At 38.1% G+C, this 22,958-nt stretch overlaps 1 pseudogene; it reads right to left on the reverse strand.

Annotated features, from left to right (window-relative positions):
• Positions 1-16,660, reverse strand: LOC140926661 (uncharacterized; annotated as a pseudogene).
• Positions 16,661-22,958: the final 6,298 nt, after the last annotated feature.

Below are 22,958 nucleotides of genomic sequence, written 5' to 3' on the forward strand. Positions count from 1 at the left end.
CACTGATTCAAAATCCTAAATACTTTAACTACAGGTAAACTAAAAACCACCTCTTATTAAACAGTAAATAGGCCTTTACGCTACGCCATAGCATTTCAATTTGCCCAGCGTATGGTAACCTTCCTCCCTATTAGCACCAGTATCACCAAACCTGAGCTGTTTAACTGGGAGCTTTGTCTTGTCAGTTAGGAGACCGCCGTCTTCATACCAGGCTAATTTTACGGCGTCACAGTTACAAACACGACTGGGGTTTGTACATGATTTGGTCATCCCGCATGCGCACTTACCACTGCCAGGTGATGCTCCGCCCCAGTATGTCATTTTAGTAGAATCACGTGACACCCACCAGGCATAGCCATTGAGAAGCAAATAAGAATTGTAACACTCATATTTAATGAATTGCTCACAGTGTGAAGAGACACTGGTAAGTTTCGCCAGCTGAGAAAGACTCGCTCCTGTGTAATGAATGTCACGTGAGTAGCTACCTGGAGCTTCATAACCATTCACATGAGTTCTACTCTCACTGTCGTGACTGATGACTGTCACGCCAACACCATTCTTGTCAGTCATGTCACAGTTAACTGTGAATGGTGGCAGACCTCCGTCGCCATCTGGATCAATCACATAGTTTCTGCTTACGTTGCTGACGCTTTTCCTGATCTCAGAGCAGGATCTCGGGGTCTGACAGCGAAATCCATTTCCAACTAATCCAGGCTTGCACTTGCATGAATAGGATCCACGTTCATTGACACATTGGGCAAATGGGTGACAATAATGTGTCTTCTTTTCGCATTCGTTGAAATCTAATTAAAAGACAGGATAAATAGAACGTTTAATTGGTATATGTTATATAACGGTGGTGTCGAGATAGGTAGATTGCTCGCAAATGAGTTGAAGTATACACTAGTGAAATAGGAAGATTCACGCATAAAGAAGAATGAATTAAGGAACATGACAGAGACATACATAAGAGTCCATCCTACAATAGAGACAGTGGAATCGAGTTTTCAAAGGGTGGATGCCTAGAAGGAGAAAACACGGCAGCCGATCGATACGACAGTGGCCTGCTGAGGGAAGAGCTTCTCACACTAACAATTTTAAAAATGCTTGGGATCGAAACCAGCGGCCCTCTAACCATAAGTGAGGCTCTAATTCGATTCTAATGCACGAATCACTAGCAACCGCGGTGCTACTAATAGTCCGAAATCATAGAAATGCACAAATGCACAGAGCTTTCGCATAGTAACACATTTTATTTACAAAAAATATTTTTATATAACTGATTTGGTGAAGAATGAATCATATCTCCCCTTGGGGTCAGTGAATAGCACTAGATACACTATATAAATTATGGCGAGGTGCAAATATATATTCACTGCCTATTTTGGGCAGTGTATAATATTTATCAGATGAAAGCAAGTTCTTATAAATAATTATTTGAGGAATATCGCTTATCATGATAATTTGGAGCTAATTTTATTTCCTGTGGTTGATATTTTGTCCATTAGTAAAGATGTCACACCTACATATACATTGGGAGTGATGCGTACGTGTTGTTATCTTACGACCATTTGCCAATAGTATCAATTGAACCTAGAAAGAGTATATTTGAAGTATACCACTCAAATGGAGTTACGTTTAACCTGGGCCAACCTTAGATAATTATGAACCAGCCAGTGTTGACTTGTACTTTCAAACCCAATGTATATTCTTATACACGTATGAATTTAGTTAGTTTCACAATTTACGTGCTTTTTATTTAAAGGCATACATTTTTTGATACATGCAGTGCCCTGCAGAGGCCAATGGAACTTTCTTTTAATTTAGCTTACTTTTTATTGTACAGTGTATATTAAGGATAATAAAGTCATTTTATTCTTGAAATTTTGGTTGGTGTCCAAATTGTTTGTCAGTCATTTATGGTACCAAATAAAAATAAGAAACATGTGGATAATGATGTTTTGATCAAATTTGCTATCTTGAGCGAAAGTTTAAAAAAGTGATATATTAATCAACTTTGTTTACCTGACTTAAAGTATGGAAAACTGCTATTATGGCAATATTTGCCATCCTGAGCAAAGATGCAGAAGAACTGATATTTGATCAACTTTGCTACAATGGGGAAAAGTATGGGAAACGACTGTTTTGATCATATTTGTCATCCTGAGTAAAATTGAGAATAAAGTGGTATTTGGCCAAATTTGCTACCCTGAGCAAAACAGTGGCAAACGACTATTTTGATCATATTTGCCACACTGAGCAAAGATACGAAAGAAGTGATAATTTGACCTCATTTACTACACTGGGAGAAACACAAATAAGATGAATATTTGCTCAGATTTACTATCCTGGGCAAAACTGTTGAAAAATGAGTTGTGGTCACTTTTACTACATTGAGCAAAAATGTGGGAAATTACTACTTTGACCGAATTTGCTATAGAGGGCAAAAGCGTTCAAAAATTCATGTTCGATCGCTTTTGCCCATTCGGGCAAAAACCTGACAAATGTCAGTTTTGCTATCAAGTTTGACACCCCCGTAAATGCCTTGATAAAGTAACGGTTATCCTTGTTTTTAGACACGCGGCAAATTTGAGGCAAATGCGGCATTTACCACCTTTGCCATTAAATCAAAATTATGGCAAATTTGGTCCTACGTCAAGAGGCAAAATTGAGCAAATTAAGAAAATGTTGCATTTGCAGATGGTTTGCTCCAAATTTGCTATAGAGGTAAATCCGTTTTTTCGTCCAGTGTCACATGCAGTAAATCGACAACATCCTCTGATGAAGAATAGCACACTGACTAGCAGTACACAGTCAATTCGTTGCGATGAAGAACAAAGTGACTATATTGAAAACAACGATAAACGAGCTCTACCATACAAAGGCATACCACTGTTAATAACATCTTTCATTATGCAAAATTTTTTCTTTACAAAGTCTTTATATGAAGGCTCACACTCATTTTATTGTCAAAAAAAGATAAGCTTTGTAATAAGCGGTGAAGATGTTTTTGTTAATGGTTTTTCAGCTAAAATTTTTTTTGTTGACATCAAACAGTGTAAGCTAGTATTATTGACTTCCGCTTTGCAAAAGCAAGCTGTAACTGGTAACCAGTACCACTGAAGCGTCTGAAACAAATAGAAAAACACACAGTGCTTAATAGTGCTATCGTCTTACCTTTCTTACAAGTGTACTGATGACAATCACTACATTTCACGTCATTCCATTCATAGTTGTATCTAAGACCGAGTGCGTGAACGCAGTCTTCTTCGTTTAAGTTGTTTGGCTGATTCTTCGCCCAAGCTGTAAAGTTCCCCTCACCGCGATCAGCCCAAGTGAAGTTACCCTCCGTAGAGACGTCATTCAAGCCCAGCCAGGATTTTTTTCCATTGTGGCGATGTTGAATATAAACATTTTCCTCATCATTAGTAACATCAACAAGGACCGAGTTTTCCTGACGACATTTCATTAGAGCTGTTGTCCAGTTAAGGCATTTTTCACTCGTAAAATAACAGAATCCATTGAAATAGCTCCATCCAGGATCACAGATATCTGCAGAGACGTAAAGTTTAATTTATTTAAGAAATGGTCTCTAGCTCAGTAATGGCTATTGGCTAATGCTGTCAGTTAGTAGAGTACTGGAGACGTAATTCGACGGATTGCCAAGATACGCCGGAATTCATACTTAGCGCCTTATGCTAGTGAATTAATGCCTTTGGGCTGACGAATTCTTATAACCTGAGAAAATAGTCCTCTCTATTTGGATGCCGGAAGGGCACGCGAGGAATAGAACGCGAGAAGCGTGATTAAAGGGAGCGCGAGGGGTGATGGGATGGAGGAAACACTGACCAGGGTTCTCTAGTTTTATCAATAGGAAACTGAGCGACAACTGGGCACGAGTCAGATATAAAAGCGCTAAGCAATGATTCCACGTGACATTTGTTAATTTAGCGTACGTGAAACTGCTTCTAACTAAGACATAAGGTTTTGCTGCATAAGAAAAGCCACATTCCTTGCTAACTCACCTGCAAGTACCACATAACTCACTGACACGGGATCGTATCTGGTCTCGTACAACTCCTTCAAACATGCCCTGAAACCGGTTGCGTTCATGTTCTGCAAATAAAAAAATCGAGGTACCAATAAAGCGCATCTGGCCGTTTTCACAAATTGGTTTTTCGCTTCAGTTTGAACTGGTAAGATTCTTCTTTTGATGATACACCTTTCTAACAATTTGCCCACCGGGTATCATAAAAAAAAACCTTACTAAGACAAACAAATCTTCAACGATGTGGATACTCGGGGATAGACATACACGTGATTTTCTGATCAGCGATGTTTACTGTCTGTTCTCTCAGCTTTCTGATATAAATCCGTCCGATTATTTAACAATTCCCTTCCAAAGGTTATAAATGTTACAGGTCAAAATTAAATTCAGGTTAAAATTTTTCAACCTAGATTGATTCTTAATTTTCTTTGACTCCCAGTCCTCATTTTACATGAATTAGCGCTAGGAGACAAAGGAAATTGATGATCAACCTATACATTAAAAAAAATTTTAACCTGATTTTAATTTTTGATATGTAACATGCAGCATCTGGAAAGGCCATTTTGAATCATGCTGAGCAACCTGGTGCACATATTCAAAACTCAATTCCATCAATTCGCCGGAAACTTAAGTGCCCACCGCACAATATAATTTAAATAGATTTCCAGTCAATTAGGTTTCCGCCCGTGGAATGAATGACGTCACTAATAGGAGATCAGGCTGGTCCGTACGATCAAACATAATGACTTTTCAAGGAAGAAGTACACCTGTGTATGACTCCGACATTGCATCATTTTAATAGTTTGTGCCTTTGCTTAGAAAAGACAACGATTTTCGACAAACGGGATGCTTTAAATAGAGAAGAGAAGTCGTTACGTCACGTTACCGTGGTAGCAAAATTTCCGGATCACAACAAGCCGTGGTGCTGATAATAATTACAAATTTCCGAAAAGAAAGCAAAAAACGCTAGCCCATAGTTTTCAGCAATCGTTCGACAATGCAAATGGTCTCTGTCAAGAAAGGTCGTTAAGATTAACATATATCGCTACAGTAACAACGTGACGTCACACTTCTCCTTTCTTTTACCTCAATCCATGTTGTAATGCCATTATGCACTGGTGGGGAGTTTCCAGGAGCCGTGCTGCTGTGATTGGCTGTAAGTAACACCGAGGGTGTCGTGTTGTAGCCTCTTTCAAACTTCACAAACTGTCATTTAAAATAAATAAGCTGAAAAAAAATTACGCTAATATAGAAACCAAGGAGTAAGCGTCCGCTTTTTTAAAATGAACTTTGTTGCTACAGGAAAAGAATCTTAGCTGCTCACAGATCTGTCTCTGATTTTTAAGACAATTTTTCCGCCCTCTTTTCTCTTAGTATTCCGACATAAAATTTGTGTTTACCGTATTTATTCGAACAACGCCAAGGCGATTATTTAATTTTTAACGTTTCTAATGCGGCGTTTATTGCGAAATCACTTTTTTAAAAATCACTGACAACAGTTATTGTAAATCGTTTGTAAATATTATGTAATTTAAGGTTCCAATGTCTCTCTTATTTTGCTGAGATAAAATCGTAAGTGTCTGAATGGTGTAAATTACCAAGTTGTGCCGAGGTTTTTCTTATTATCGTCGAGTAAACGCCTCATTCTTCTGATTAGGTGCGGCGTCTATTCGAGGGCGGCGTTTAATCGAATAAATACGGTATTTCCTTTTATATGTCATTTCAACTGTGTTTTTCTTCCTTTTTACTCACCTGGCAGTAAGCGTTGTTATCTTCATCTTTTGGTGGCTTTTTGTTTAAAAACCCTACAGAATTACCCTCAGTGAAGAACGGTTTGCTCAGCTCATCAAATACCAGCCAGGTCTGAAACAAAGTTTTTTTACAATTAAAACAGCACTACAATCAATGAAAGTTTAGATGTAACTTTCCTTCTCTTGCTTTCTTATGACTAGTCAATAAAGTCAGGATGTCATTTCTCGTCTATCAGCTAAACCGCGATATCAGTAATTTGCCATCCGTTTTAGGCCAAACATCTGTGGCTACAACAGAGGAAAGAGAAGCCGCTTTGACTGGTATAATAACTTCTGCACGCACTAACACAAAAGGACATATTCATTTTAATTTTGACGTGACTCCTAGGTTCAAAACATATCATAATAATAATAATAATAATAATAATAATAATAATAATAACAATAATAATGATAATAATAATAATAATAATAATAATGGTTTATTAACAGATCCACTGGGTGGCTCCTCCCTGTTAAAGTACATCAATTACAATTAAATAAATCAAATTATTATAAGTTATTTACAAATTATGCAATATATAATTAAAAGTAGAAGCAGGATTAACATAATCGAAATTACAGTAAAACTAACTAATCACTCTGTACTCTGTTACATAAAAAATTCCTTGAAAGTCTTAAAAAGGTTCTGTAATCTTTACAGTTTCTAATAGTTTCTGGTAGATTGTTAAACAGATTCGACGCATTATCTTGGAAAGTGCCGTTTTCGGTCGGGCCACTAATCTTATTGAATTGCTTGAGAGCAGTTCCTTGCGGCATTCCTGTTTTATTATTTTAAGATAATCTGGCCAAGTCTCAGTGTTATACAAAGCTTTAAAGCATGATTTCAGGAGGTTCAGATCTCTTCTCTCATTGATTGGAAGCCATCCGATTTTAAGTACATCCCGAAAGTTCTTAACATAGTGACCGAGTACAAAACTTGCGGCAGCAAATTGAACTCGTTGCAAACAGCGAAGTAAGAATTGTGGTACAGGGCAAAAAACCAGATCGGCATAATCTAGTTTTGACACTGAATCAATGTTGCTACTAGTTGCTTCAGGGACACCTGCCTCGTTTGTGCTCACTGGCTTAAAACTGGTACGTTTTGAGAATTCTGTTCGCGCAATGAAGCTTTTGGAAGTTATTTGTTCTAGAATAGTTCGACTTCTTAGAATTTTCAGCTTCTTTTTTTCTAGGAGATATAATTCCTCTAAAGCTTGTTTTGGATGTAAGGTGGTCATATTACGTCAAGGGGTTCAACATGTGAGTATTGTGAAGGGAGAGTCTTAACATTGTAAAAGGATAATACACCTGTTAATTACCCTGTGACTTGTAAAAGTTTTATTTAATTGACCCACGGACTACACTCAACGGGACGATCATATTCCACCATTTTATATTTAACTTTTTTAAAAATAAGATTTTTGAAACATTAAAACGAGAACATACCACGGTAATGTCTTCATGTTTTCCATCAAAGTTCTGCATTTCACGAAGACAGACTTTAAATGAGTCCTTATTTGGGTCTTCTGTCCATATAAGGGATGCATCATACTCCTTTCCAGTCCTCACGTGTTCCGCGGTCACAAGAACAAGAGGTATATCCTCAAACTTGTTCTGCGTAAGATTAGAGAATCTGAGGTTAGACATTTATCGTCCGAAAATTGTACAGAATCCGTTTTGTGCGCCGTCCGATCCTAGCTATTAAAGTGACTCCCATAGTACAGCAAAGACAATCATTTGCCGTTCGTAACAATAATAAAATCCCAAAAAATTATTCATTAAAAAAGCTTGGAAGAGAATTTTTTTTATTCCAAATTTTTGAAGGCAACGGTCCGTCTTGTTCAAGAAAACACTTTGGTCCTGGAGAACGGGGGACAAGGCCAAAATAACAGTGTGAAAAATAAATAAATAAATAAATAAAAATAACAGTGTGACCTTAACTTTGGGAAGTGAGGCCAAGGTGAAAACGAGGCTGCTTCATTCAGTGTATTCAGGGTGCTGCCTTCTGGCCTCCTTTCCGAGTAGGGTATAAAGAATTTTGTTATTTTACCCTGGGAAAAGCTACATGTTCACATTTCGTTCCAGACCACCACTTTTGCATCTTAATCGTTCCCGTCATTCCATTGGGTGGTGCTCCTTGGTAAGCCAGCCAATCAACTGTCGCGAAGGGATTAAGAATTTCTCCACTCTTTCTTCCTGCCTGCATAACGCAAACTGTAAAGTTTTGGGTGTTAACACTTTCAGTCCATGAAGTGACGGCATCGTGGACTGTCACGGAGTCATTCAATTTCACGTGATTAACAGTAACTTGAACATAAACTTGTTTATCCGGATAAAAGCGATAAGGCGGGAAATACACCGTCTGGCAGGTGGAATCTGTCCATTTTGGGGCTCGGTGAAGGTCAACACGGCCATGAACAACTGGAAAACCTTTTAAAAAGAGTATTAAGAATAAATGAGACTAAGAACCATCCTATCGTAAATACACAGGGTTTGTACAGGTCATGGAAAACCTGAAAAGTCATGGAATTTAAGAATTTTATTTTCCAGGCCTGGAAAGTCATGGAATTTAATTGTCGGTCCTTGAAAGTCATGGAAAATTAAAGTTTTGTTTGGTGGTTTAGTTACTGCAGATGACAAAGCAAGGACAATGTAAGATAGGGGGGAGTAATTAAACAGCGCAAACGGCACGCATTTTGGTGAACACCAGAGTTTGTGACTGTTGAACTGTTTAAGAAAAAAAATACCCCAAAACGGGGGAAATTTTAAAACTTTTTGAAACTGACAACTAAACCTAAGGTCTTGGAAAACTTGAAAAGGTCTATAAAAAGTCGTGGAAAGTAAGGGAATTTATAGAGCTCAAAAGAGTACGGACCCTGAATATAAGAATTCCCTCTAAAAATCAATTATTCCCACCTTCACAGCTCCCAGGATGGTAGACAAGGGTATTATCCAGTCCCTTGCAGTAGCTCAATTCTTGCCAGCATTTGTTGTCGTATGTTGTTCCACTCCCAGAGCATACTGGGTCCTGATAGGTGGGGCAGTCTTCGAAACACACGCAGCGTGTTTCATGTGGACTGTATGCCTTGCAGACTCCAAAAGACGGACAAACGACATTAAGGCAAGGATCGAGGTCTGAAAAACAAAAACTAATGTAGCTTGATTACGCTTGAAATTATATGTGAGGTTAGTTTTACTACCAGAGCATCCTAATCTTGCCAACACAATAGTTTCACCAGGAGTCCATAAGCACGGAGAGAGCAACTCCCTTGTGTCCATGCAACGGCGTATTCACAGACCAGTCTATTTTTAGTTCGATTTTCCCTCGAATTTTGACCATCAAATAATTCTTACAAATAAATAATCAAAAAGCAGAGACTAGAAGACAGTGTTTCTGATGTTTTGACAGCATTTACTTTTTCTGTTTGTTATTATCGTACTATGAACGCGGACGCATATGCGTACTATGGATACGCACGCATACGAGACGGTGCTTCCAATTTCGAGGGAACCTTGTAGTGCTACAAAATTATGCTAAAAATAAACTGATCTGTGAAATCGCCGTCGCATAAGCAAAGTATGGGAGATGCACGCTCTTGTTTAAGAACTAATGATTTAGTTCGTTCAGACATGAAAGCAGTTCGCAGTTAACTCCAAATGTAAATGTACCCAATAGGTAACAGTTTCCCTTCTAAGTTGTAAGTTATTTAATATATGCAGTGTATATGAAACAAAAAATTATAACGTTTGAGCTATTCTCTCTTGCTGAACATGATTTTAAAAAAAGGTTAAGGCAAAGGAACCATATTTTACGTCGATAACGTTTGACAGAAATTCAACCGATAATCTTAAAGTCGACGGCTCGCTCATTTTACCCCTCTCTTTCCATCAACGCTCCATTTTAAGGGTATTTAAAGGTAGTTGAAGCTACACAGAAAGGAGAGATGTTATAAACAAAAATATAGTGTCACCGGGGATCGAGCTTGGGATCTCACGCACCGAGAGCCGCGCACTAAACATCTGTGCCATCCTTGCATACTCTGAAGTCATCGAAGCGTTGATTTTGCCTGTAACGCACTCACCTCCAGTGACAATATAATTGACCGACAGAGGATCGTGTTTTGTCCCCATCCCACTCAAGTCTCTGACACAAATCATCATGGATTTCAGTCCAACTTCCTGAAATGGAACAGAAGTAGCTTTGATGAAGTTGACTTTGCGCCGCATGTTCAAGAATTAAAAATAAGCGAAGAATTGGAGAAAAGTATCACCTAGCATACCTCCACCCATGCTGTGACAATATTATTTTCTGGTAGAATGATGTTTTTCTTGTTGCGGTCGTAATAGTGCTGAACGGAAACCAGGACCACAGGTAGCGCGTAGAAGGTGGTGTTGTAGTTGATACTCTGTTAAAACAGTTTAAAGAGTGTAACATTCAGTCAATTTGTCAACATGTAAAACTGTACACGCTACGGCAGAGTGTGGTACTAGAAGTTATTTCGAAACCCTATCATGAGCGCAACCTCTAACATGTCTCGGTGAGTTTGCATTTCTTTGATCGACTGAAAAAAAAACCGTCAATAGCTAAATGAGGGAACCGGTGTTTTATTGTCAAGAGTTTCGAAATCTCTGTAGTTATTTTTTTCAAATACAGAATATTATTTCGTTTTGACATTTAGTGTGAAAACAAAGCTGTGACTTTCCATGGGATTTCGATCAGACATTGTTCAAACCTTAGCAAAATCTGTTCTAAATAAGACGGTAACCAAGTGTCACATGTCAAATTATATGGGAAGGGATAAAAGGCCTTTACGTCGCCGTTTGATAACCTCAGGCTTGAATTCGATGAAACGCTCACAAAATCCACAAACACGAATAACGAAAACTTTTGACCGCGAAGCACATGGGTTTCCAATCCAATGATTCCTAAAGAAAGACAGGCACGCAAGGCGTGCACAAAAACTATAACATTCTTAAAAGAGTACGATACTTGACAGAATCCATAGTTGTCATATGCTATCGGTTTGCCAATGTTGGGTAAAGTTACTTCTCCTGTCTTCGTAAAATTGAAACTGGAACCGTTACCTAAAAATGCCAACCAGTCCTGCAAGTATAAAATAAATAAGTATTAGCATAAAAGTTTTGAAATCAAAATGTCTACTTTCTGGTTACAGATACTGTAAAACGATTGTTATTTCTAACCTTGTAAAAACAACAGTAAGCTATGAGAGAAAATTTTTCTGCTCAAGCCAAAGAAGCATGTTCCTGATAGCAGAGGCCTTCTTAAAATAATGACCGAGTACGAAACGCGAAGTTATTATTTTTAAGAAGGCCGAGGAACGAGAGAATTATCCGATTCAATGCACCTTTTCACCGTTTTAGAACCAGCAGGTCATAATTGTGGCCACTGAAGTGGAACAGTAGCTTCATATTCGTAATAATAACTTCCTGTTACACCTCAGTGACCTGTTCTTTTGTTATTGAAAAACAAAAAAGACCTTTTCAAAGTAATAAAAAGTACATTAAAATGATGAAAACGACGATCAAGATGGTGACGAAAATGATGATGTTGAAAGGATACTGGAAGTGTTGGTGGTGGTAGTGTTGATTATCAGTGACACGAATGTGATGATGATGAAGTGAAGATAATGGCGGGGATGGGTAACTATAATAATGACAGTAGTGATGGTGATTATTATCATAAAGGTGATGATGTCGATGATGGTATTCAGATGGCAAAAATATACACACCACGACTGTATCTTGGTGTTTTCCATCAAATGGGGAGAATTCCCTGATGCACACCTCGAAACCTCCGGAACTGACATTCTCCAACCAAACATACACTGCATCATTGGGCTTTGTGGTTCGAGTGTACTTCGCCGAGAGAAAAACAAAGGGTGTTGCAGCAAAGTTCTGAAATATTCACATATCTTCGTTAGGGTAACAAAGAAACACAATTTCTAGACAGTCGATCAAGCGTTCCTGGGTGAGAAATCAATGTCGCCTTGCCTGTTTAAAGGTTAGTATGTCACATTTGGTTTCTGTTGTCCACATTCCACCAAACGCTAGGCTGCCAGATGTAACTTGTGGTTGATCTTGGAAAGCCATCCAGTTTATGATTCCAGTTCCATTTGATCCATCACCTGCCTCACGTGCGCATGCCTCAAATCCATGTGTACTGACAGAATGAACCCACAATGAAGCAGGTGAGTGGACACGTGAAAACGTTTCACCATGGCTTAGTGTTAGGTGCACACTGACCTTAAAAGATTGATCAATAAAAGTGTATAATATGTAAATTTGGCCAGAGCTGAAAGAGAATTTTAAGTTAATTCAAAAACGACCTTCCGATGAAATTCGTCTCTCCAAAAAATACTAGTATGTAACTTGAGCCTGCGATTAATTTTCAGCCAGTAATAACTGGTCAGCGGACAACTAAAAAAAAAACGCGTGATGATGAGTTGAGCTCCCTAAGCCCGTGATACAAAATCGATATCACGTGACACTGTTCAGCAGATACCCTTATTTGACAGCTGTCAATTAAGCTCAAGATGAAAGTCTAAAATTGCGAGCTGCAAATCTTGCTAGAAAATGATATTTCACATTGGTTTTCCTGTGGTGCCGACCGACAGGCGTCACGTGATTACCAAATTTTCTCGGATGCATAGATAACCAAATTTTATTGCCTATGGTTTTCCGCCATTATGAAATGCAGCAATGGAAGGGATTGTCTAGTTTGTGTCATTAATCAAACTACTTGACTCCATTTTGATTTAAATAATAGGTGATAGAAACGACGTTCTCGCCGTGTAAGCATTTAATAGAATAGTTTCAAACTGAGATAGACTGGATACGAGTTCATATATCAAGAGATTATCAACACAAGACCCACATGGTCCGAAAGCGCCCAAAAAGCTTTACAAAATTTTTTCTGTTTGGTTTCTCACGGATTAATAATGAACCGCGAGACACAGGTTTTCCAAACATTTAAATTACGTTTGGACATGTGTGCGGTAACACATTTTTTGCAAGTTTTGAATGGCTTTATCGTATTCATTATTGGCCCGATGAACAGCAAACTTTAAAGCTCGTTTTGTTCTTTCTGACTTTGTGGATCTTGCGTTGATTTTTCGTTAACACACCGACTCGTATCTAATCCCCCTCGGTTCGAACCCAGGCAATGCTAAGACTTGCCTTTCCTGATCCACTAAATGTTTCTGGGAAAAGAACTTTTGTGCAGCGTGGTAAATGACAGTGTTGAGGTGGTGAGCATGCACTGCTGCAGCTCCAGTCTTGAAAACTATCTGACATGTTGAACTTGCCAGTTTGAAAAGAAGCCACTTCTCCATTGACAAACTGGAATAAACAAGGTACTGATGAGGCATTAAATGGACTAACCCACAGCAATTCACCGGGCAAGTAATAACAGATAAAATCCAACGGATGGGAATACCACCAGTGGAATGCCACCACCAACACTGACCTCTACTCTTAGAGAATACATCCTCCCGTCCTTCCTCCCCACGGAGCCCTTGAGGGTATTGTTTGCCTGCGGACGTTGGTTGAGCTCTGGCTAAGCTGAACCGACCGTTGATTAGCACATTAGATCATCTCGTATGTATTTTACGCTATATAAGTAATAAATTACTATTGTTATAAAGTTATTAATAATAACAATAATAATAATAAATTAAATAAATAGAGAAGAACCAACTTCTTTGCGAAGAAATAGGAAGGTTGTGGAAGCTGAAGAAGGTGACAGTTGTGCCAATTGTGATTGGCACATTGGGAGCTGTATCCAATATCAGTTTAAGAAATACGCAGGAAAGCTGAACGTTACCATCATAGTTAAAGTAATAACAATAATAAAGATAATAATAATAATAGTAATAATGATAAAATGATAAAAATCTTTTATTGATTACAAAGCTAACTATAAAATCATATTTATAATTAATTTCTATTCAGTCGAAGCAATATTTACAATTCCTTTCGATTAAAAAACTATTTTAAAAGGTAAACGTATTCTAACTAAAAAAGGAAATAAAATAGCGTTCTCAATGTCTTATCGAATATTTGAGAGTCCTTTTTCAATATCTAATAATAATAATAATAATAATAATATTGGCTCTGGAGACAGGTGTATAAGTACCCAACCCTCATTTAAGTGGGACCCATGCCAAACAACTAGAGCTACGTGTCGGTGTAAGAATTTCATCAAGCGATAACGAGCGTTGCAGTTCTGGCTGGAAAAATTTCGAGATGTAAGACGTCAAATTTTTATATTATTTGCACTTTAGAAAGCAAGTTCGACTTCCTTCAGTCAGTGTTGGCACTTCAGTGTTGAGAAGGCGATATTTCCATTCATGTGCTCTAATGTTTTAGGGGTCGACGGAAATTAAAAACCAACGTGTTTGAATGACCGTTCAGTCTTGTTGCTTGCGAAAACTTATACGATCGGAGTAGTAGAGCTAAACTAGGCCAAATGGAAATAATATAGTTGCTTATTTCTTTTTCCAAGTGTTACACAAGGAGAAGGCAATACTGAAATCAAATGACATTTTTGGACCCCTTTAACACATCTCAAAATTAACGCTTTTTAAAAGGTTTCTAACCTCAATCTCGAAAGGTTATCTGCCATGATTTATAGAGCTCATGATAGCAACGCTGTGCTATTTATATGCTAAGAGTATTAGTTTTTAAAACCATAAAAAGTGCCACGTTCTTAGCGTTCAGCCAATTACGTTGTTTTAAGTCAATATCCCCTGATTTAGATAATCGTTGAGCTTTCACACTGAGGTCTGATTCGTTTTTATAGGAATGAATTAAGGTCAGAATTTTTTCGCAGTATTTCTTATCTTCTTCTGTTACGCTACTAATAAATTAAGGTGGCGTGCTTTTTACTGACGTTTAAAACAAGGAAGAACTTACGCATTTAGGGTAACTCACAAACGACAGTAACAGCAAAAGAAGAATCGTCGAAAACATGACTCCTCAAGGGGTCAAAAAAGGTTCAAAACTGAAAGAATAAATAACATTTTGGAGTTATTTTCTTGTCAAGTCCTTCACAAACGCATACTTTATCAGCACTCTGAAAAATTTCATTTTGTATGCAAAATCAATGGGGCTTTAAAGCGGGTATCCAGGAAACTCAAAAACAGTGCGCTTCGTTTTTTGGAAAGACGTAACAACGTTAGAAAGTGGGTACAGCAGTATAAAAATCTGAGCCAAAGTAATTGGCTTTGCCTCCGTCCGCCGCAGTTTAATCCATTTATTTACCCCTCCCAATTCTGACTAACTGGTCCCGGGATAGCTGATTTTCTAGTAAATCCACGAAAAGATCAAAGGATCACATCAAGGCGAAACTTTCCAGTTCCACTGATATAGTCACCATATCAAGCATCCGTAAGATCTAAATGAAACTCCGATGATGCTAGAGACACTTACCACTGTTTGGTGTGTAAATTCCCGATCAGCTGCTTTGCAGAAATGCTTATGGTTGAAGAAAGCTTGAATACTCATTGTGAAATATTGGTTTGAGCTGACTCTCAGTTCTGGTTGTAGAATGTTACAGTACGACTACTATAACCGGAGCCACCTAGATAAAGTTGACCAATCAGATTACAGGAAAATAACAATGCATTCCGAGAAAGTTAGTTGTCAATCATAATCGATCTCAACAGCATGAATCAAAATTAACCAATTACAACCTACAGACCTAACCTTTTGAAGCCGCTGAGAATAAGCTCGTGTTCTCTGAGAGTTCTGTTAGAGTGAATGACGCAGGCAAAAACCGTAAACGTTTCTTTAATTTTTGACATTAGGTCGTCATGTTGTTGCAATGCGCGGCAATGGTAGCGAAGAAATTGCCGGTAGGTGACAAAATAACAGCTTCTGTCAGACAAATATGTCTCCTGGTTGTTGTTATGTAAAGTCTTCAACAGAAAAACATTGTCTAGTGAAACATTTTGCTTTATTGAAAAACGTTACTTTGCCATCAATGTTTACATTTTGTGCTCTGCCCACAACCAACGTTCATGGAATGTATTGTTGTTTCCCTGTAATCTGAGTGGTCAACTTTGTCGCCCCAGTTACTGTAGTCGCACTGTAATTGGCTTATTTTTGTCAGTGGTCTCTTCAGTGATAGGAAATAATTATGGTCCCCGAGGGGTACTCAACATTTACATGAGAAAACTTGAAATTCCAGTTGGAAAATCAAATGGTGCGCGCTGTTCAATTTAGGAAGCTTCTCAGAAAATATGGGCTGTGATTTGAGGTGATGCAATTAATTTATTCTTTTCAGTATATTCATCTGATTTGGATATACTTTTGTTGCGCGCTCTAAAGCTGTTTATGCACAAGATTTGTTGTGCGTTCTAAAGCCGTCTCTGTTTATGCACAAGATTTCTACCCGAGTTACTAAATAGTAAACACCGCGGGCATGCTGCTTCTATATTTGGTTCAGAATTGTTTGATTTCTTTGGCTTTCACAGACCCTTGGAGATCCGTAAAATTTCGTGAAACCGACGTTGAATTTCTTGGTTCAAATTTACAAAGCAAAACAAACTGAAATGCCTTTAATATCAGGATTTAACTTTATCCAAAGCAAAATAACCAGCCCGGATATAGAACGGTCAAGTATTCTGGCCTTACGGTATAGATCCCTATTACAAACTCTCCTGGATATGAGTTAATGTGATTATTATTTTCTCTTCAAGCCCCATCGGATATAGGCCACCTTGTTACGCCATTGCTCCTTGCTTTCTCAGCTTAAGGAATCTGAAAGAACAACAAGGAAAATCTGATGAGAAAGCATTACATTGGTCATATGAATACGGTTTGGATGTATCTTAAGCCCCAATCATTGAGCCTCTATTAATCTTTGACAAATCATCATTCGTTACGTGCATTTTTCCGTTTTTCTTTATCTTTTAAACGCTTTTAACCTTGAATTCTTACAAGGTTATCTTTCCATTTGTCCAGATATAGGACTCACCAAAGCATAAAACTAGAGTGTTACTTCAGCGTTGCTGAGGGTATTGGTTTTAGTAAAATTATAAAACGTATTAGGTTATTTTCTTCCTACAAAGATCCTATTTGTAGCAATATTTCGTAAAATCTTGAAATGAGTCATCGCAATACTGACTGATAAATTGAGACTAGTTTTTAAATTTTATGTCTGGTTGGTTTTTCAAAACGTTCAGGACTTTTCGCATTTGTCTAAGGAATGACTGGAGCGCCGTCAATGTACTTAATGTGCTATCTTTTACAGATATAAACAAGACGGGAACTTACGCTTTGTGGTTTGCACACGAACGTCAGCAACAGCAGGGAAAGACTCTTCGAAAACAAGTTCAAAATGTCCAAAACTTAAAGGTTTCATTCAGCAACACTGAAGTAACACTTTGGTGCTTTGGTGAACGAGCCCTATATCTGGACAGATGGACAGATAACCTTGTAAGAATTCTAGGTTAAAGACCAATACAAATAGAATTAATAGGCTTCCATCAAAACAAAAACAACAACAATTGTCATAAGAAAGTTTTTCCTAGTAGTTATCTCAGATTCCTTAAGCTTAGAAAGCAAGGAGAAATGGCGGAACGAGGCCACTTATATCCGATGGGGCTTGAAGCCAAAATGATAATTTTGATAACAGGCACATTGACTGAAAGACCCAAAATTATCAAACAATACTGAACCAATAGAGGCAGCATGCCCGCGGTGTTTACCATTTAGTAACTCGGGTAGAAATCTTGTGCACAAACAGACACGGCTTTAGAACGCACAACAAATCTTGTGCATAAACAGCTTTAAAACGCGCAACAAAGTATATCCAAATCAGATGAATATACTGAAAAGAGTAAATTGATTGCATCACCTCAAATCACAGCCATATTTTCTGAAAAGCTTCCCAAACTGAATAGCGCGCACCATTTGATTTTCCAACCGGAATTTCAAGTTTTCTCATGTAAATGGTGAGTACCCCCGAGGACCATAATTATTTCCTGTCACTGAAGAGACCACTGACAAAAATAAGCCAATTACAATGCGACTACTGTACCCGGAGCCACTTAGACAAATTTGACCAATCAGATCATTGGAAAATAACAATACATTCCAAGAAAGTTGGTTGTGGGCCAAGCACAAAATTTAAACATTAATAGCAAAGTGAACTTTTTTCAATAAAGCAAAATGTTTCACCAGACAATGTTTTCTTTTCGAGACTTCACATACAACAACCAGGTGACATATTTGTCTGACAGAAGCTGTTATTTTGTCTTCTACAGGCAATTTCTTCGCTACCATTGCCGCGCATTGCAACAACATCACGACCTAAAGTGGAACATTAAACAAACGTTTACGGTTTTTGCCTGCGTCATTCACTCTAACAGACCTCTCAGGAAACCCGAGCTTTTTCTCAGCGGGTTCAAAAGGTTAGGTCTGTAGGTTGTAATTGGTTAATTTTGATTCATGCTGTTGATTTCGATTATGATTGACAACTAACTTTCTCGGAATGCATTGTTATTTTCCTGTAATCTGATTGGTCATCTTTATCTATAGCTAGGTGGCTCCGGTTATACTAGTCGTACTGTAACATTCTACGACCAGAACTGAGAGTCAGCTCAAACCAATATTGCACAGTGAGTATTCAAGCTTTCTTCAACCATAAGCATTTCTGCAAAGCAGCTGATCGGGAGTTTACACAGCAAACAGTGGTAAGTGAAAATGTTGGAAAAACGAAACTATCAGTGTGCACCAGTACAGTTCCAGATTTTATCAGTGTCTGCTCTAGACTATCGTCTCTAGCATCATCGGAGTTTCGCTTAGATCTTACTGATGCTTGATATGGTGACTATATCAGCGGAATTGGAAAGTTTCGCCTTGATGTGATCCTTTGATCTTTTCGTGGATTTACTAGAAAATCAGCTATCCCGGGACCAGTTAGTCAGAATTGGGAGGGGCAAATGGATGGATTAAAGTGTGGGGCGGACGGAAGCAAAGCCAACTACTTTGGCTCAGATCCACTTTCTAACGTTGTTACGTCTTTCCAAAAAAGAAGCGCACTGTTTTTTGAGTTTTCTGGATACCCGCTTTAAAGCCCCATTGATTTTGCATACAAAATGAAATTTTTCAGAGTACTGATAAAGTATGCGTTTGTGAAGGACTTGACAAGAAAATAACTCCAAAATGTTATTTATTCTTTCAGTTTTGAACCTTTTTTGACCCACTGAGGAGTCATGTTTTCGACGATTCTTCTTTTGCTGTTGCTGTCGTTTGTGAGTTACCCTAAATGCGTAAGTTCTTCCTTGTTTTAAACGTCAGTAAAAAGCACGCCACCTTAATTTATTAGCAGCATAACAGAAGAAGATAAGAAATATTGCGAAAAAATTCTGACCTTAATTCATTCCTATAAGAACGAATCAGACCTCAATGTGAAACCTCAACGATGATCTAAATCAAGGGATATTGACTTAAAACGACGTTATTGGCTGGACGCAAAGAACTTGGCACTTTTTATGGTTTTAAAAACTAATACTCTTAGCATATAAATCAGCACAGCGTTGCTATCATGAGCTCTACACATCATGGCAGATAACCTTTCGAGATTGAGGTTAAAAACCTTTTAAAAAGCTTTAATTTTGAGATGTGTTAAAGGGGTCCAAAAATGTCATTTGATTTCAGTATTGCCTTCTCCTTGTGTAACACTTGGAAAAAGAAATAAGGGCCTATATTATTTCCATTTGGCCTAGTTTAGCGCTACTACTCCGATCGTATAAGTTTTCGCTAGCAACAAGACTGAACGGTCATTCAAACACGTTGGTTTTTAATCCTGCTAAATTTCCGTCGACCCCTAAAACATTAAAACACATGAACAACAATATCGCCTTCTCAACACTGCAGTGCCAACACTGACTGAAGGAAGTCGAACTTGCTCTTTAAAGTGCAAATAATATAAAAATTCGGCGTCTTACATCTCTCAATTTTTCCAGCCAGAGCTGCAACGCTCCTTATCGCATGATGAAATTCGTACACCGAAGCGTACCTCTAGTTGTTTGGCTTGGGTCCCACTAATGAGGGTTGGGCACTTATACGCTTGTCTCCAGAGCCAATATTATTATTATTATTATTATTATTATTATTATTATTATTGTTATCATTATTATTATTATTATTATTATTATTATTATTAGATGCTGAAAAAGGATTCGCAAATATTCGATAAGACATTGAGAACGCTATTTTTATCCTTTTTTAGTTAGAATACGTTTACCTTTGAAAATATTTTTTTTTAATTGAAAGGAATTGTAAATATTGCTTCGACTGAATTGGTTTTTGGAAGCGTAATTAATTATAAATAGGATTTTATAGTTAGATTAGTAATCAATAAAAGATTATTATTATTATTATTTTATTATTATTATTACTATCATCATTATTATCTCTATTATTGTTATACTTCAAGTATGATGGTAACGTTCAGCTTTCCCGTGTGTTTTTCTCAAACTGATATTGGATACAGCTCCCAATCACAATTGGCACAACTGTCACCTTCTTCAGCTTCCACAACCTTCCTATTTATTTGCAAAGAAGTTTGTTCTTCTCTATTTAATTTATTATAATTACTTTATAACAATAGCAATTTATTACTTATATAGCGCAAAATACATACGAAGATGATCTAATGCGCTAATCAACAGTCGGCTCTGCCTAGCCAGAGCTCAACCAACGTCCGCAGGCAAACAATACCCTCAAGGGCTCCGTGGGGAGGAAGGGCGGGGGGATGTATTCTCAAAGAGTAGAGGTCAGTGTTGGTGGTGGTATCCCACTGGTGGTATTCCCATCCGTTGGATTTTATCTGAAATTACTTTCCCGGTGAATTGCGGTGGGTTAGTCCATTTAATGCCTCATCCGTACCTTGTTTATTCCAGTTTGTCAATGGAGAAGTGGCTTCTTTTCAAACTGGCAAGTTCAACATGTCAGATAGTTTTCAAGACTGGAGCTGCAGCAGTGCCTGTTCGCCACCTCAACACTGTCATTTACCACGCTGTACAAAAGTTCCTTTCCCGGAAATATTTACTGGATCAGGAAAGGCAAGTCCACCTATTACCTGGGTTCGAACCGAGGGGGATTAGATTCGAGTCGGTGTGTTGAGGGAATATCAACGCAAGACCCACAAAGTCAGAAAGAACAAAACGACCTTTAAAGTTTGCTGTTTATCGGGCCAATATTGAACACGATAAAGCCATTAAAACTTGCAAAAAATGTGTTACCTGACACTTGTGCAGACGTAATTTAAATGTTTTGAAAAACTGTGTCTCGTTCATTATTAATCCGTGAGGAACCAAACAGAACAATTTTGTAAAGCTCAGTGTGCTCTTTCGGACTATGTGAGTCTTGCGTTGATAATCCCATGATATATGGACTCATAGCCAGTCTATCTTAGTCTGAAACAAGTCTATTAAATGCTTACATGCCAAGAACGTCGTTACTGTCACGTATTATTTAAATCAAGATGAAGTCAAGTAGTTTGATTAAAAACACAAACTAGACAATCCCTTCCATTTCTGCATTTCATAATGGCGGAAAATCATGGGTAATAAAATTTGGGTTATCTACGCATCCGAGAAAATTGGGTAATCCCTTAACCGTACGCCCCTACACTACAAAAAAACCAAATTGACAGCTGTCAAATCAGGGTATCCACTAATCAGTATCACATGACCATATCGTGGGCTTAGGGAGCTCAACTCATCTAGGTCACGCGTCTTTTTAGTTTTACCTAGACCAGTTATTACTAACTGAAATTGATCACAGGCTCAAGTTACATATTAGCATTTTTTTTTTTGGACACGAATTTCCTCGCAAGGTGGTTTTTTCAAGTCTAAGCCATTACCGTTGTAATGTATGAAGAGAAGCTTCTCTTTTAGCTCTGGCCAAATTAAGATATTATACTTTTTTTGTTCAATCCCTTTAGGTCAGTGTGCACGTTTCACTAAGCCATGGTGAAAAGTTTTCTCGTGTCCACTCACCTGCTGCATTGTGGGTTCATTCTGTCAGTACACATGGATTTGAGGCATGCGCACTTGAGGCAGGTGATGGATCAAATGGAACTGGAATCATAAATTGGATGGCTTTCCAAGATCAACCACAAGTTACATCTGGTAGCGTAGCGTTTGGTGGAATGTGGACAACAGAAACCAAATGTGACATACTAACCTTTAAACAGGCAAGGCGACATTGATTTCTCACCCAGGAACGCTTGATCGACTGTCTAGAAATTGTGTTTCTTTGTTACCCTAACGAAGATATGTGAATATTTCAGAACTTTGCTGCAACACCCTTTGTTTTTCTCTCGGCGAAGTACACTCGAACCACAAAGCCCAATGATGCAGTGTATGTTTGGTTGGAGAATGTCAGTTCCGGAGGTTTCGAGGTGTGCATCAGGGAATTCTCCCCATTTGATGGAAAACACCAAGATACAGTCGTGGTGTGTATATTTTTGCCATCTGAATACCATCATCGACATCATCACCTTTATGATAATAATCACCATCTCTACTGTCATTATTATAGTTACCCATTTATCTTCACTTCAACATCATCACATTCATGTCACTGATAATCAACACTACCACCATCAACACTTCCAACATCCTTTCAACATCATCATTTTCGTCACCATCTTGATCGTCGTTTTCATCATTTTAATGTACTTTTTATTACTTTAGAAAGGCCTTTTTTGCTTTTCAATAACAAAAGGATAGGTCACTGAGGTGTAACAGGAAGTTATTATTACAAATATAAAGCTACTGTTCCACTTCAGTGGCCACAATTATGACTTGCTGGTTCTTAAACAGTGAAAAGGTGCATTGAATCGAATAATGCTCTCGCTCCTCGGCCTTCTTAAAAATAATAACCTCGCGCTCCGCAATTGGTCATTAGAGGATGTTAGCATCGACAACGAGTACGAGTTCTAGAACGAAATCAGCGATTTTGCGTACTGCGCATCCGTTCTGCGCATCTCCACGTTTTCAAGTCGTCCTGTCAAGTTGCACTACGACGAGTTCTCACCAAAAACTCGAAGTGGGTAGAACGACTGGGAAGAGCTGGTT

The sequence above is a fragment of the Porites lutea genome, chromosome 2, assembly GCF_958299795.1.
Source record: "Porites lutea chromosome 2, jaPorLute2.1, whole genome shotgun sequence".
Classification (NCBI taxonomy): domain Eukaryota; kingdom Metazoa; phylum Cnidaria; class Anthozoa; order Scleractinia; family Poritidae; genus Porites; species Porites lutea.